Source organism: Eleutherodactylus coqui, chromosome 5 (genome assembly GCF_035609145.1).
Source record: "Eleutherodactylus coqui strain aEleCoq1 chromosome 5, aEleCoq1.hap1, whole genome shotgun sequence".
NCBI lineage: Eukaryota > Metazoa > Chordata > Amphibia > Anura > Eleutherodactylidae > Eleutherodactylus > Eleutherodactylus coqui.
In genome coordinates, this window is record NC_089841.1 from 9,096,323 (window position 1) to 9,114,670 (window position 18,348).

The following is an 18,348-nucleotide window of genomic DNA, read 5'->3' on the forward strand; positions in this document are numbered from 1 at the left end:
GGGCACCAGACATGACTACACAGGGCACCCTTAGTACTTGTCCTAATATATAGGAGACCAGACATGACTACACAGGGCACCCTTAGTACTTGTCCTAATATATAGGAGACCAGACATGACTACACAGGACACCCTTAGTACTTGTCCTAATATATAGACCAGACATGACTACACAGGGCACCCTTAGTACTTGTTCTAATATATAGGGACCAGACATGACTACACAGGACACCCTTAGTACTTGTCCTAATATATAGGGACCAGACATGACTACACAGGACGCCCTTAGTACTTGTCCTAATATATAGGAGACCAGACATGACTACACAGGACACCCTTAGTACTTGTCCTAATATATAGACCAGACATGACTACACAGGGCACCCTTAGTACTTGTCCTAAAATATAGGGGACCAGACATGACTACACAGGGCACCCTTAGTACTTGTCCTAATATATAGACCAGACATGACTACACAGGGCACCCTTAGTACTTGTCCTAATATATAGAGACCAGATATGACTACACAGGGCACCCTTAGTACTTGTCCTAATATATAGACCAGACATGACTACACAGGGCACCCTTAGTACTTGTCCTAATATATAGAGACCAGATATGACTACACAGGGCACCCTTAGTACTTGTCCTAATATATAAGGACCAGACATGACTACACAGGGCACCCTTAGTACTTGTCCTAATATATAGAGACCAGATATGACTACACAGGGCACCCTTAGTACTTGTCCTAATATATAGGGACCAGACATGACTACACAGGGCACCCTTAGTACTTGTCCTAATATATAGGGACCAGACATGACTACACAGGACACCCTTAGTACTTGTCCTAATATATAGACCAGACATGACTACACAGGACACCCTTAGTACTTGTCCTAATATATAGGGACCAGACATGGCTACACAGGGCACCCTTAGTACTTGTCCCAATATATAGGAGACCAGACATGACTACACAGTGCACCCTTAGTACTTGTCCTAATATATAGGGACCAGACATGACTACACAGGGCACCCTTAGTACTTGTCCTAATATATAGGGACTAGACATGACTACACAGGGCACCCTTAGTACTTGTCCTAATATATAGGGACCAGACATGACTACACAGGGCACCCTTAGTACTTGTCCTAATATATAGACCAGACATGACTACACAGGGCACCCTTAGTACTTGTCCTAACATATAGGGACCAGACATGACTACACAGGGCACCCTTAGTACTTGTCCTAATATATAGGGACCAGACATGACTACACAGTGCACCCTTAGTACTTGTCCTAATATATAGACCAGACATGACTACACAGGCCACCCTTAGTACTTGTCCTAATATATAGGGACCAGAAATGACTACACAGGGCACCCTTAGTACTTGTCCTAATATATAGGGACCAGACATGACTACACAGGACACCCTTAGTACTTGTCCTAATAAATAGGAGACCAGACATGACTACACAGGGCACCCTTAGTACTTGTCCTAATATATAGGGACCAGACATGACTACACAGGGCACCCTTAGTACTTGTCCTAATATATAGGGACCAGACATGACTACACAGGGCACCCTTAGTACTTGTCCTAATATATAGGAGACCAGACATGACTACACAGGGCACCCTTAGTACTTGTCCTAATATATAGGGACTAGACATGACTACACAGGACACCCTTAGTACTTGTCCTAATATAAAGGGACCAGACATGACTACACAGGGCACCCTTAGTACTTGTCCTAACATATAGGGACCAGACATGACTACACAGGGCACCCTTAGTACTTGTCCTAATATATAGGGACCAGACATGACTACACATGGCACCCTTAGTACTTGTCCTAATATATATAGGGACCAGACATGACTACACAGGACACCCTTAGTACTTGTCCTAATATATAGGAGACCAGACATGACTACACAGGGCACCCTTAGTACTTGTCCTAATATATAGGAGACCAGACATGACTACACAGGACACCCTTAGTACTTGTCCTAATATATAGACCAGACATGACTACACAGGGCACCCTTAGTACTTGTCCTAATATATAGGAGACCAGACATGACTACACAGGACACCCTTAGTACTTGTCCTAATATATAGACCAGACATGACTACACAGGGCACCCTTAGTACTTGTCCTAATATATAGGGACCAGACATGACTACACAGGACACCCTTAGTACTTGTCCTAATATATAGGAGACCAGACATGACTACACAGGACACCCTTAGTACTTGTCCTAATATATAGACCAGACATGACTACACAGGGCACCCTTAGTACTTGTCCTAATATATAGGGACCAGACATGACTACACAGGACACCCTTAGTACTTGTCCTAATATATAGACCAGACATGACTACACAGGGCACCCTTAGTACTTGTCCTAATATATAGGGATCGGACATAACTACACAGGGCACCCTTAGTACTTGTCCTAATATATAGGGACTGGACATAACTACACAGGGCACCCTTAGTAATTGTCCTAATATATAGGGACCAGACATGACTACACAGGGCACCCTTAGTACTTGTCCTAATATAGATAGACCAGACATGACTACACAGGACACCCTTAGTACTTGTTCTAATATATAGGGACCAGACATGACTACACAGGGCACCCTTAGTACTTGTCCTAATATAGATAGACCAGACATGGCTACACAGGACACCCTTAGTACTTGTCCTAATATATAGACACCAGACATGACTACACAGGGCTCCCTTAGTACTTGTCCTAATATATAGGGACCAGACATGACTACACAGGGCACCCTTAGTACTTGTCCTAATATATAGACCAGACATGACTACACAGGGCACCCTTAGTACTTGTTCTAATATATAGACCAGACATGACTACACAGGGCACCCTTAGTACTTGTTCTAATATATAGACCAGACATGACTACACAGGGCACCCTTAGTACTTGTCCTAATATATAGGGACCAGACATGACTACACAGGGCACCCTTAGTACTTGTCCTAATATATAGGAGACCAGACATGACTACACAGGACGCCCTTAGTACTTGTCCTAATATATAGGAGACCAGACATGACTACACAGGACACCCTTAGTACTTGTCCTAATATATAGACCAGACATGACTACACAGGGCACCGTTAGTACTTGTCCTAAAATATAGGGGACCAGACATGACTACACAGGACACCCTTAGTACTTGTCCTAATATATAGAGACCAGATATGACTACACAGGGCACCCTTAGTACTTGTCCTAATATATAAGGACCAGACATGACTACACAGGGCACCCTTAGTACTTGTCCTAATATATAGAGACCAGATATGACTACACAGGGCACCCTTAGTACTTGTCCTAATATATAGACCAGACATGACTACACAGGACACCCTTAGTACTTGTCCTAATATATAGGGACCAGACATGGCTACACAGGGCACCCTTAGTACTTGTCCCAATATATAGGAGACCAGACATGACTACACAGTGCACCCTTAGTACTTGTCCTAATATATAGGGACCAGACATGACTACACAGGGCACCCTTAGTACTTGTCCTAATATATAGGGACTAGACATGACTACACAGGGCACCCTTAGTACTTGTCCTAATATATAGGGACCAGACATGACTACACAGGGCACCCTTAGTACTTGTCCTAATATATAGACCAGACATGACTACACAGGGCACCCTTAGTACTTGTCCTAATATATAGACCAGACATGACTACACAGGGCACCCTTAGTACTTGTCCTAACATATAGGGACCAGACATGACTACACAGGGCACCCTTAGTACTTGTCCTAATATATAGGGACCAGACATGACTACACAGTGCACCCTTAGTACTTGTCCTAATATATAGACCAGACATGACTACACAGGCCACCCTTAGTACTTGTCCTAATATATAGGGACCAGAAATGACTACACAGGGCACCCTTAGTACTTGTCCTAATATATAGGGACCAGACATGACTACACAGGGAACCCTTAGTACTTGTGCTAATATATAGGGACCAGACATGACTACACAGGGCACCCTTAGTACTTGTCCTAATAAATAGGAGACCAGACATGACTACACAGGACACCCTTAGTACTTGTCCTAATAAATAGGAGACCAGACATGACTACACAGGGCACCCTTAGTACTTGTCCTAATATATAGGGACCAGACATGACTACACAGGGCACCCTTAGTACTTGTCCTAATATATAGGGACCAGACATGACTACACAGGGCACCCTTAGTACTCGTCCTAATATATAGGGGACCAGACATGACTACACAGGACACCCTTAGTACTTGTCCTAATATATAGGGACTAGACATGACTACACAGGACACCCTTAGTACTTGTCCTAATATATAGGGACCAGACATGACTACACAGGGCACCCTTAGTACTTGTCCTAACATATAGGGACCAGACATGACTACACAGGGCACCCTTAGTACTTGTCCTAATATATAGGGACCAGACATGACTACACAGGGCACCCTTAGTACTTGTCCTAATATATATAGGGACCAGACATGACTACACAGGGCACCCTTAGTACTTGTCCTAATATATAGGGACCAGACATGACTACACAGGGCACCCTTAGTACTTGTCCTAATATATAGACCAGACATGACTACACAGGGCACCCTTAGTACTTGTCCTAATATATAGGGATCGGACATAACTACACAGGGCACCCTTAGTACTTGTCCTAATATATAGGGACCGGACATAACTACACAGGGCACCCTTAGTAATTGTCCTAATATATAGGGACCAGACATGACTACACAGGGCACCCTTAGTACTTGTCCTAATATAGATAGACCAGACATGACTACACAGGACACCCTTAGTACTTGTTCTAATATATAGGGACCAGACATGACTACACAGGACACCCTTAGTACTTGTCCTAATATATAGAGACCAGATATGACTACACAGGGCACCCTTAGTACTTGTCCTAATATATGGACCAGACATGACTACACAGTGCACCCTTAGTACTTGTCCTAACATATAGGAACCAGACATGACTACACAGGGCACCCTTAGTACTTGTCCTAATATATAGGGACCAGACATGACTACACAAGACACCCTTAGTACTTGTCCTAATATATAGGAGACCAGACATGGCTACACAGGGCACCCTTAGTACTTGTCCTAATATATAGACACCAGACATGACTACACAGGGCACCATTAGTACTTGTTCTAATATATAGGGACATACATGACTACACAGGACACCCTTAGTACTTGTCCTAATATATAGGGGACCAGACATGACTACACAGGGCACCCTTAGTACTTGTCCTAATATATAGAGACCAGATATGACTACACAGGACACCCTTAGTACTTGTACTAATATATAGGGACCAGACATGACTACACAGGACACCCTTAGTACTTGTCCTAATATATAGGGGACCAGACATGACTACACAGGGCACCCTTAGTACTTGTCCTAATATATAGGAGACCAGACATGGCTACACAGGGCACCCTTAGTACTTGTCCTAACATATAGACACCAGACATGACTACACAGGGCTCCCTTAGTACTTGTCCTAATATATAGGGACCAGACATGACTACACAGGGCACCCTTAGTACTTGTCCTAATATATACAGACCAGACATGACTACACAGGGCACCCTTAGTACTTGTCCTAATATATAGGGACCAGACATGACTACACAGGGCACCCTTAGTACTTGTTCTAATATATAGGGACATACATGACTACACAGGACACCCTTAGTACTTGTCCTAATATATAGGGGACCAGACATGACTACACAGTGCACCCTTAGTACTTGTCCTAATATATAGAGACCAGATATGACTACACAGGACACCCTTAGTACTTGTCCTAACATATAGGGACCAGACATGACTACACAGGGCACCCTTAGTACTTGTCCTAATATATAGGGACCAGACATGACTACACAGGGCACCCTTAGTATTTGTCCTAATATATAGGGACCGGACATAACTACACAGGGCACCCTTAGTACTTCTCCTAATATAAAGGGACCGGACATAACTACACAGGGCACCCTTAGTAATTGTCCTAATATATAGGAGACCAGACATGACTACACAGGGCACCCTTAGTACTTGTCCTAATATATAGGAGACAAGACATGACTACACAGGGCAGCCTTAGTACTTGTCCTAATATATAGGAGACCAGACATGACTACACAGGGCACCCTTAGTACTTGTCCTAATATATAGGAGACCAGACATGACTACACAGGACGCCCTTAGTACTTGTCCTAATATATAGGAGACCAGACATGACTACACAGGACGCCCTTAGTACTTGTCCTAATATATAGGAGACCAGACATGACTACACAGGACACCCTTAGTACTTGTCCTAATATATAGACCAGACATGACTACACAGGGCACCGTTAGTACTTGTCCTAAAATATAGGGGACCAGACATGACTACACAGGACACCCTTAGTACTTGTCCTAATATATAGAGACCAGATATGACTACACAGGGCACCCTTAGTACTTGTCCTAATATATAAGGACCAGACATGACTACACAGGGCACCCTTAGTACTTGTCCTAATATATAGAGACCAGATATGACTACACAGGGCACCCTTAGTACTTGTCCTAATATATAGACCAGACATGACTACACAGGACACCCTTAGTACTTGTCCTAATATATAGGGACCAGACATGGCTACACAGGGCACCCTTAGTACTTGTCCCAATATATAGGAGACCAGACATGACTACACAGTGCACCCTTAGTACTTGTCCTAATATATAGGGACCAGACATGACTACACAGGGCACCCTTAGTACTTGTCCTAATATATAGGGACTAGACATGACTACACAGGGCACCCTTAGTACTTGTCCTAATATATAGGGACCAGACATGACTACACAGGGCACCCTTAGTACTTGTCCTAATATATAGACCAGACATGACTACACAGGGCACCCTTAGTACTTGTCCTAATATATAGACCAGACATGACTACACAGGGCACCCTTAGTACTTGTCCTAACATATAGGGACCAGACATGACTACACAGGGCACCCTTAGTACTTGTCCTAATATATAGGGACCAGACATGACTACACAGTGCACCCTTAGTACTTGTCCTAATATATAGACCAGACATGACTACACAGGCCACCCTTAGTACTTGTCCTAATATATAGGGACCAGAAATGACTACACAGGGCACCCTTAGTACTTGTCCTAATATATAGGGACCAGACATGACTACACAGGGAACCCTTAGTACTTGTGCTAATATATAGGGACCAGACATGACTACACAGGGCACCCTTAGTACTTGTCCTAATAAATAGGAGACCAGACATGACTACACAGGACACCCTTAGTACTTGTCCTAATAAATAGGAGACCAGACATGACTACACAGGGCACCCTTAGTACTTGTCCTAATATATAGGGACCAGACATGACTACACAGGGCACCCTTAGTACTTGTCCTAATATATAGGGACCAGACATGACTACACAGGGCAAGCTAAGTACTTGTCCTAATATATAGGAGACCAGACATGACTACACAGGGCACCCTTAGTACTCGTCCTAATATATAGGGGACCAGACATGACTACACAGGACACCCTTAGTACTTGTCCTAATATATAGGGACTAGACATGACTACACAGGACACCCTTAGTACTTGTCCTAATATATAGGGACCAGACATGACTACACAGGGCACCCTTAGTACTTGTCCTAATATATAGGGACCAGACATGACTACACAGGGCACCCTTAGTACTTGTCCTAATATATATAGGGACCAGACATGACTACACAGGGCACCCTTAGTACTTGTCCTAATATATAGGGACCAGACATGACTACACAGGACACCCTTAGTACTTGTCCTAATATATAGACCAGACATGACTACACAGGGCACCCTTAGTACTTGTCCTAATATATAGGGATCGGACATAACTACACAGGGCACCCTTAGTACTTGTCCTAATATATAGGGACCGGACATAACTACACAGGGCACCCTTAGTAATTGTCCTAATATATAGGGACCAGACATGACTACACAGGGCACCCTTAGTACTTGTCCTAATATAGATAGACCAGACATGACTACACAGGACACCCTTAGTACTTGTTCTAATATATAGGGACCAGACATGACTACACAGGACACCCTTAGTACTTGTCCTAATATATAGAGACCAGATATGACTACACAGGGCACCCTTAGTACTTGTCCTAATATATGGACCAGACATGACTACACAGGGCACCCTTAGTACTTGTCCTAACATATAGGAACCAGACATGACTACACAGGGCACCCTTAGTACTTGTCCTAATATATAGGGACCAGACATGACTACACAAGACACCCTTAGTACTTGTCCTAATATATAGGAGACCAGACATGGCTACACAGGGCACCCTTAGTACTTGTCCTAATATATAGACACCAGACATGACTACACAGGGCACCATTAGTACTTGTTCTAATATATAGGGACATACATGACTACACAGGACACCCTTAGTACTTGTCCTAATATATAGGGGACCAGACATGACTACACAGGGCACCCTTAGTACTTGTCCTAATATATAGAGACCAGATATGACTACACAGGACACCCTTAGTACTTGTACTAATATATAGGGACCAGACATGACTACACAGGACACCCTTAGTACTTGTCCTAATATATAGGGGACCAGACATGACTACACAGGGCACCCTTAGTACTTGTCCTAATATATAGGAGACCAGACATGGCTACACAGGGCACCCTTAATACTTGTCCTAATATATAGGGGACCAGACATGGCTACACAGGACACCCTTAGTACTTGTCCTAATATATAGGGACCAGACATGACTACACAGTGCACCCTTAGTACTTGTCCTAATATATAGGATACCAGACATGACTATACAGGGCACCCTTAGTACTTGTCCTAATATATACAGACCAGACATGACTACACAGGGCACCCTTAGTACTTGTCCTAATATATAGGGACCAGACATGACTACACAGGGCACCCTTAGTACTTGTTCTAATATATAGGGACATACATGACTACACAGGACACCCTTAGTACTTGTCCTAATATATAGGGGACCAGACATGACTACACAGTGCACCCTTAGTACTTGTCCTAATATATAGAGACCAGATATGACTACACAGGACACCCTTAGTACTTGTCCTAATATATAGGGACCAGACATGGCTACACAGGGCACCCTTAGTACTTGTCCCAATATATAGGGACCAGACATGACTACACAGGACACCCTTAGTACTTGTCCTAACATATAGGGACCAGACATGACTACACAGGGCACCCTTAGTATTTGTCCTAATATATAGGGACCGGACATAACTACACAGGGCACCCTTAGTACTTCTCCTAATATAAAGGGACCGGACATAACTACACAGGGCACCCTTAGTAATTGTCCTAATATATAGGAGACCAGACATGACTACACAGGGCACCCTTAGTACTTGTCCTAATATATAGGAGACAAGACATGACTACACAGGGCAGCCTTAGTACTTGTCCTAATATATAGGAGACCAGACATGACTACACAGGGCACCCTTAGTACTTGTCCTAATATATAGACCAGACATGACTACACAGGGCACCCTTAGTACTTGTCCTAATATATAGACCAGACATGACTACACAGGGCACCCTTAGTACTTGTCCTAATATATAGACCAGACATGACTACACAGGGCACCCTTAGTACTTGTCCTAATATATAGAGACCAGACATGACTACACAGGACACCCTTAGTACTTGTCCTAATATATAGGGACTAGACATGACTACACAGGACACCCTTAGTACTTGTCCTAATATATAGACCAGACATGACTACACAGGGCACCCTTAGTACTTGTCCTAATATATAGACCAGACATGACTACACAGGGCACCCTTAGTACTTGTCCTAATATATATGGACCAGACATGACTACACAGGACACCCTTAGTACTTGTCCTAATATATAGACCAGGCATGACTACACAGGGCACCCTTAGTACTTGTCCTAATATATAGACCAGACATGACTACACAGGACACCCTTAGTACTTGTCCTAATATATAGACCAGACATGGCTACACAGGGCACCCTTAGTACTTGTCCTAATATATGGGACCAGACATGACTACACAGGGCACCCTTAGTACTTGTCCTAATATATAGGAGACCAGACATGACTACACAGGGCAGCCTTAGTACTTGTCCTAATATATAGGAGACCAGACATGACTACACAGGGCACCCTTAGTACTTGTCCTAATATATAGGAGACCAGACATGACTACACAGGGCACCCTTAGTACTTGTCCTAATATATAGACCAGACATGACTACACAGGGCACCCTTAGTACTTGTACTAATATATAGGGACCAGACATGACTTCACAGGGCACCCTTAGTACTTGTCCTAATGTATAGGGGACCAGACATGGCTACACAGGGCACCCTTAGTACTTGTCCTAATATATAGACTAGACATGACTACACAGGGTACCCTTAGTACTTGTCCTAATGTATAGGGGACCAGACATGGCTACACAGGGCACCCTTAGTACTTGTCCTAATATATAGACTAGACATGACTACACAGGGCACCCTTAGTACTTGTCCTAATGTATAGGGGACCAGACATGGCTACACAGGGCACCCTTAGTACTTGTCCTAATATATAGACTAGACATGACTACACAGGGCACCCTTAGTACTTGTCCTAATATATAGACTAGACATGACTACACAGGGCACCCTTAGTACTTGTCCTAATGTATAGGGGACCAGACATGACTTCACAGGGCACCCTTAGTACTTGTCCTAATGTATAGGGGACCAGACATGGCTACACAGGGCACCCATAGTACTTGTCCTAATATATAGACTAGACATGACTACACAGGGTACCCTTAGTACTTGTCCTAATATATAGGGACCAGACATGACTACACAGGGCACCCTTAGTACTTGTCCTAATATATAGGAGACCAGACATGACTACACAGGGTACCCTTAGTACTTGTCCTAATATATAGGGACCAGACAAGACTACACAGGGCACCCTTAGTACTTGTCCTAATATATAGGAGACCAGACATGACTACACAGGGCACCCTTAGTACTTGTCCTAATATATAGGGACCAGACATGACTACACATGGCACCCTTAGTACTTGTCCTAATATATAGGGACCAGACATGACTACACAGGGCAGCCTTAGTACTTGTCCTAATATATAGGGACATACATGACTACACAGGGCAGCCATAGTACTTGTCCTAATATATAGAGGACCAGACATGACTACACAGGGCACCCTTAGTACTTGTCCTAATATATAGACCAGACATGACTACACAGGACACCCTTAGTACTTGTCCTAATATATAGGAGACCAGACATGACTACACAGGGCACCCTTAGTACTTGTCTTAATATATAGGGACCAGACATGACTACACAGGGCACCCTTAGTACTTGTCCTAATATATAGGGACCAGACATGGCTACACAGGGCAGCCTTAGTACTTGTCCTAATATATATGGACCAGACATGACTACACAGGACACCCTTAGTACTTGTCCTAATATATAGACCAGACATGACTACACAGGGCACCCTTAGTACTTGTCCTAATATATAGACCAGACATGACTACACAGGGCACCCTTAGTACTTGTCCTAATATATAGACCAGACATGACTACACAGGACACCCTTAGTACTTGTCCTAATATATAGACCAGACATGACTACACAGGACACCCTTAGTACTTGTCCTAATATATAGACCAGACATGGCTACACAGGGCACCCTTAGTACTTGTCCTAATATATATGGACCAGACATGACTACACAGGACACCCTTAGTACTTGTCCTAATATATATAGGGGACCAGACATGACTACACAGTGCACCCTTAGTACTTGTCCTAATATATATGGACCAGACATGACTACACAGGACACCCTTAGTACTTGTCCTAATATATAGACCAGACATGACTACACAGGGCACCCTTAGTACTTGTCCTAATATATATGGACCAGACATGACTACACAGGACACCCTTAGTACTTGTCCTAATATATAGACCAGACATGACTACACAGGGCACCCTTAGTACTTGTCCTAATATATAGACCAGACATGACTACACAGGACACCCTTAGTACTTGTCCTAATATATAGACCAGACATGACTACACAGGACACCCTTAGTACTTGTCCTAATATATAGACCAGACATGGCTACACAGGGCACCCTTAGTACTTGTCCTAATATATGGGACCAGACATGACTACACAGGGCACCCTTAGTACTTGTCCTAATATATAGGAGACCAGACATGACTACACAGGACACCCTTAGTACTTGTCCTAATATATAGGAGACCAGACATGACTACACAGGGCACCCTTAGTACTTGTCCTAATATATAGGAGACCAGACATGACTACACAGGGCACCCTTAGTACTTGTCCTAATATATAGACCAGACATGACTACACAGGGCACCCTTAGTACTTGTCCTAATATATAGGAGACCAGACATGACTACACAGGGCACCCTTAGTACTTGTCCTAATATATAGGAGACCAGACATGACTACACAGGGCACCCTTAGTACTTGTCCTAATATATAGACCAGACATGACTACACAGGGCACCCTTAGTACTTGTACTAATATATAGGGACCAGACATGACTACACAGGGCACCCTTAGTACTTGTCCTAATGTATAGGGGACCAGACATGGCTACACAGGGCACCCTTAGTACTTGTCCTAATATATAGACCAGACATGACTACACAGGACACCCTTAGTACTTGTCCTAATATATAGGAGACCAGACATGACTACACAGGACACCCTTAGTACTTGTCCTAATATATAGGAGACCAGACATGACTACACAGGACACCCTTAGTACTTGTCCTAATATATAGGAGACCAGACATGACTACACAGGGCACCCTTAGTACTTGTCCTAATATATGGACCAGCCATGACTACACAGGACACCCTTAGTACTTGTCCTAATATATAGGAGACCAGACATGACTACACAGGGCACCCTTAGTACTTGTCCTAATATATAGGGACCAGACATGACTACACAGGGCACCCTTAGTACTTGTCCTAATATATAGACCAGACATGACTACACAGGGCACCCTTAGTACTTGTCCTAATATATAGGAGACCAGACATGACTACACAGGACACCCTTAGTACTTGTCCTAATATATAGGGACCAGACATGACTACACAGGACACCCTTAGTACTTGTCCTAATATATAGGGACCAGACATGACTACACAGGGCACCCTTAGTACTTGTCCCAATATATAGGGGACCAGGCATGACTACACAGGACACCCTTAGTACTTGTCCTAATATATAGGAGACCAGACATGACTACACAGGACACCCTTAGTACTTGTCCCAATATATAGGGGACCAGACATGACTACACAGGACACCCTTAGTACTTGTCCTAATATATAGGAGACCAGACATGACTACACAGGACACCCTTAGTACTTGTCCTAATATATAGGGACCAGACATGCCTACACAGGACACCCTTAGTACTTGTCCTAATATATAGACCAGACATGACTACACAGGGCACCCTTAGTACTTGTCCTAATATATAGGGACCAGACATAACTACACAGGGCACCCTTAGTACTTGTCCTAATATATAGACCAGACATGACTACACAGGACACCCTTAGTACTTGTCCTAATATATAGGGACTAGACATGACTACACAGGACACCCTTAGTACTTGTCCTAATATATAGGGACTAGACATGACTACACAGGACACCCTTAGTACTTGTCCTAATATATAGGGACTAGACATGACTACACAGGACACCCTTAGTACTTGTCCTAATATATAGGGACCAGACATAACTACACAGGGCACCCTTAGTACTTGTCCTAATATATAGGGACCAGACATAACTACACAGGGCACCCTTAGTACTTGTCCTAATATATAGGGACCAGACATGACTACACAGGGCACCCTTAGTACTTGTCCTAATATATAGGAGAACAGACATGACTACACAGGGCACCCTTAGTACTTGTCCTAATATATAGGGACCAGACATGACTACACAGGACACCCTTAGTACTTGTCCTAATATATAGGGACCAGACATGATTACACAGTGCACCCTTAGTACTTGTCCTAATATAGAGGGACCAGACATGACTACACAGGACACCCTTAGTACTTGTCCTAATATATAGGAGACCTGACATGACTACACAGGGCACCCTTAGTACTTGTCCTAATATATAGGGACCAGACATGACTACACAGGGCACCCTTAGTACTTGTCCTAATATATAGACCAGACATGGCTACACAGGGCACCCTTAGTACTTGTCCTAATATATAGACCAGACATGACTACACAGGGCACCCTTAGTACTTGTCCTAATATATAGGGACCAGACATGACTACACAGGACACCCTTAGTACTTGTACTAATATATAGGGGATCAGACATGGCTACACAGGGCACCCTTAGTACTTGTCCTAATATATAGGGACCAGACATGACTACACAGGGCACCCTTAGTACTTGTCCTAATATATAGGAGACCAGACATGACTACACAGGGCACCCTTAGTACTTGTCCTAATAATGGGGACCCAGACATGACTACACAGGACACCCTTAGTACTTGTCCTAATATATAGGAGACCAGACATGACTACACAGGGCACCCTTAGTACTTGTCCGAATATAGAGGACCCCGACATGGCTACACAGGGCACCCTTAGTACTTGTCCTAATAATGGGGACCCAGACATGACTACACAGGGCACCCTTAGTACGTGTCCTAGTATATATGGGACCATACATGACTACACAGGACACCCTTAGTACTTGTCCTAATATATAGGGACCAGACATGACTACACAGGGCACCCTTAGTACTTGTCTGAATATAGGGGACCCCGACATGGCTACACAGGGCACCCTTAGTACTTGTCCTAATATATATAGACCAGACATGACTACACAGGGCACCCTTAGTACTTGTCCATTCCTGTTGCCCTGCTATGTGCCACTTGTCTTTACCCTGACATGGAAGCTGCATGTGAACAACCACGTGCAGATATTTCTATGTCTAAATGATTGGGGCCACACAGAGTAACATTGCGGGCTGCATTGGGCTCCGGGTTACACGCTGGGCACCCCTGATGTGGCAGATATTTAAGGAATATAGCGGGTCACACTGCAACAAGGTATCAATCTTCCTGCAGTGAAGCGGAGGTATAAGGAGCTTCATTGTGGGTACACTAACAATGCATCAATGTACTTGTGATGGCTAAGATGATGCCCTGTGGTAGAGGGGGGCAGCAGATACAGAAGTAGCCTCATGTGTCCTCACTGCAACAATGTATCAAATAGTGCACAGCAGATTGTCCACATACAGCCTATGGAAGGAGCGAGCAGAACAATCACTCTCATCATTCCAATCACTCTCATCATTCCTAGCACTCCGTCAAAAGAGTTTCAAGAAGTCATATTAGTTCGGACAAATCTGTTCCATTTGGGCGGTATCATGTCATCGCTACGATGTGAAGGGGTTTCCAATGGGATCTTTCACATGAGGGATATCGATAAAATGACGGGAAAACTCTACAAGAGCTCAGAACTGATTCCATCTATCAACTACATGAGGACGTGTGGCAGAGGGATCACAGGGGGCAGAAAATGATGAGGGACTCTGGGGAACGCCGAAATCTGCTATAGGATCAGGTATGTTACCCAGTAAAGGTCTCTTATCTACAGACTTGGCTTCTCCTGCTGGGAACAATCCCAAATAAATAGCAAAAAGGAGAAAAACATGTATTTCTACAGCGCCGATCTATTCCACGGGTCCGAATGATATTGTGCCCCATGGGCAGCGCTGATCCAATGTATCGGACACTGGCGACACTTCCAGCAGAGGGTCCCCTTACCTTCACCTCCCCGCTGTGACGTCCCCGCAGCTCAGCATAGTGGATCGGAGTGCTGCTCTGGAGGCTTCTGCTTTGGAAAAACTCAAAAAACTCACGGAGCCAATTGAGAAGAAAAATAGAAATGTGAGAGAGTGCAGTGCAGTGCCAGGCTGCTCAGATCCCAGCGCCAAGCCCTCCCCCAGCACTGAAACCCGAGCCTAGGGGGCCAAGCCAAGAGCTCACAGAGGTGCAGCTGGGGGACACAGCCAAGTCCTTCACTGCTGGCAGCCAGGCTGGCCCTTCCTCCAACCAGCAAATACGTACAACCTACTGACACACTGCATTCTGCACTGCCGCACACAGCACTACTGACACCCTGCTAACTGCACTGCACTACTGACACCCTGCTAACTCCACTGCACTACTGACACCCTGCTAACTGCACTGCACTACTGACACCGTGCTAACTGCACTACTGACACCCTGCTAATTGCACTACTGACACTGTGCTAACTGCACTGCACTACTGACACCCTGCTAACTGCACTACTGACACCCTGCTAACTGCACTGCTGACACCCTGCTAACTGCACTGCTGACACCCTGCTAACTGCACTGCACTACTGACACCGTGCTAACTCCACGGCACTACTGACACCCTGCTAACTGCACTACTGACACCCAGCTAACTGCACTGCTGACACCCTGCTAACTGCACTGCACTACTGACACCCTGCTAACTGCACTACTGACACCCTGCTAACTGCACTGCACTACTGACACCCTGCTAACTGCACTGCTGACACCCTGCTAACTGCACTGCACTACTGACACCCTGCTAACTGCACTACTGACACCCTGCTAACTGCACTGCACTACTGACACCCTGCTAACTGCACTACTGACACCCTGCTAACTGCACTGCACTACTGACACCCTGCTAACTGCACTACTGACACCCTGCTAACTGCACTGCACTACTGACACCCTGCTAACTGCACTACTGACACCCTGCTAACTGCACTGCACTACTGACACCCTGCTAACTGCACTACTGACACCCTGCTAACTGCACTGCACTACTGACACCCTGCTAACTGCACTGCTGACACCCTGCTAACTGCACTGCTGACACCCTGCTAACTGCACTGCTGACACCCTGCTAACTGCACTGCATTTCACCAGCAATGCTGACTGAGTTAGGTGCCTTGCACTCTACTGTCCCACAACATGACTGACACATTGGTGAATGGTGAATGCATTAAATCCCCCTACACTACAAAGCACAGCCCCCTCTAACACCACCCTGCGGTAGAAGTCATAGAGGGCTGTTTATGACTGTCCTATCTGTGATGATGGTGCCCCCTCGTTCTACTTCCAGTGTCGGGTGTCAGTGACCATCACCCAAACCCCAGGTAGATAGATATACATACCCTGTTTCCCTGAAAATAAGACCTAGCACGATTTTTTCAGGATTTTTGAGGATGCAGAATCATTTCTCAGGATTTTTGAGGATGCTTTAAGTATAGGCCCTACTCCAAAATTAAGCCCTAGTTACAGTTAATAAATGTAAATGGTGTCCAGGCAGCTATACATGTAAAAAAGGAAAATCTTTTGGAGCAAAAATTAATATAAGACATGGTCCTATTTTCGGGGAAACAGGGTATAGACATACACACACAGCGATCGCTTCTTCCCTACTCCATGCTGAGCTGCATTAGCTGATGATAGCCAATCGCCCGGCGACATCAGTATGGCCACCGCTATTCATCAGTGATTCAGCTTCACTCTCAGGGGCTCACGGTCTTTTTTGCGTTTCTGGCGGTTTTACCATCAGTAGTAAAGTATGAAATTCCCTACACACAATGCACTTTTTATGGCATTTTTCTATACTTTTGCTGCATTTTTTAAGTCCATTCTATTTTTTTTGAAAATCACATCTTTTTTCTGGCTGCTGTATAGGAAAAAAGGCAAAAACCCCGCGTGCGGCCAAAAAATGGCAATAACAGAAAAAACAAAATCACCAAAAAAATGGGAGAAAGAAGACCGAAGGAAGGCGACATCGCGCTTTCTGCGGTTCCTTCACTATATAGCGGTCTCTCGCTGTGACATCACTCCTCAGCTCCACCTACATCCCATCTACACTATAGATTAGGACAATGCTGGGATTTGTGGTCTGTTACTAATGCCGGGACCAC

At 44.5% G+C, this 18,348-nt stretch overlaps 1 protein-coding gene across 3 annotated transcripts in view; it reads right to left on the reverse strand.

The window, feature by feature from the left end:
* Positions 1 to 18,348, reverse strand: part of IL11RA (interleukin 11 receptor subunit alpha) — a 190,967-nt gene that overhangs the window by 88,467 nt on the left and 84,152 nt on the right. For 2 of the 3 annotated variants that reach the window (XR_010792771.1, XM_066602296.1), the window contains exon 1: positions 16,172 to 16,302. The exons of the other annotated variant lie outside the window; for it this stretch is intronic. The gene's annotated coding sequence lies outside the window, so the exon portion shown is untranslated. Of the gene's footprint in view, positions 1 to 16,171; positions 16,303 to 18,348 lie in introns of those variants that run through there. 3 annotated transcript variants of the gene reach the window in all.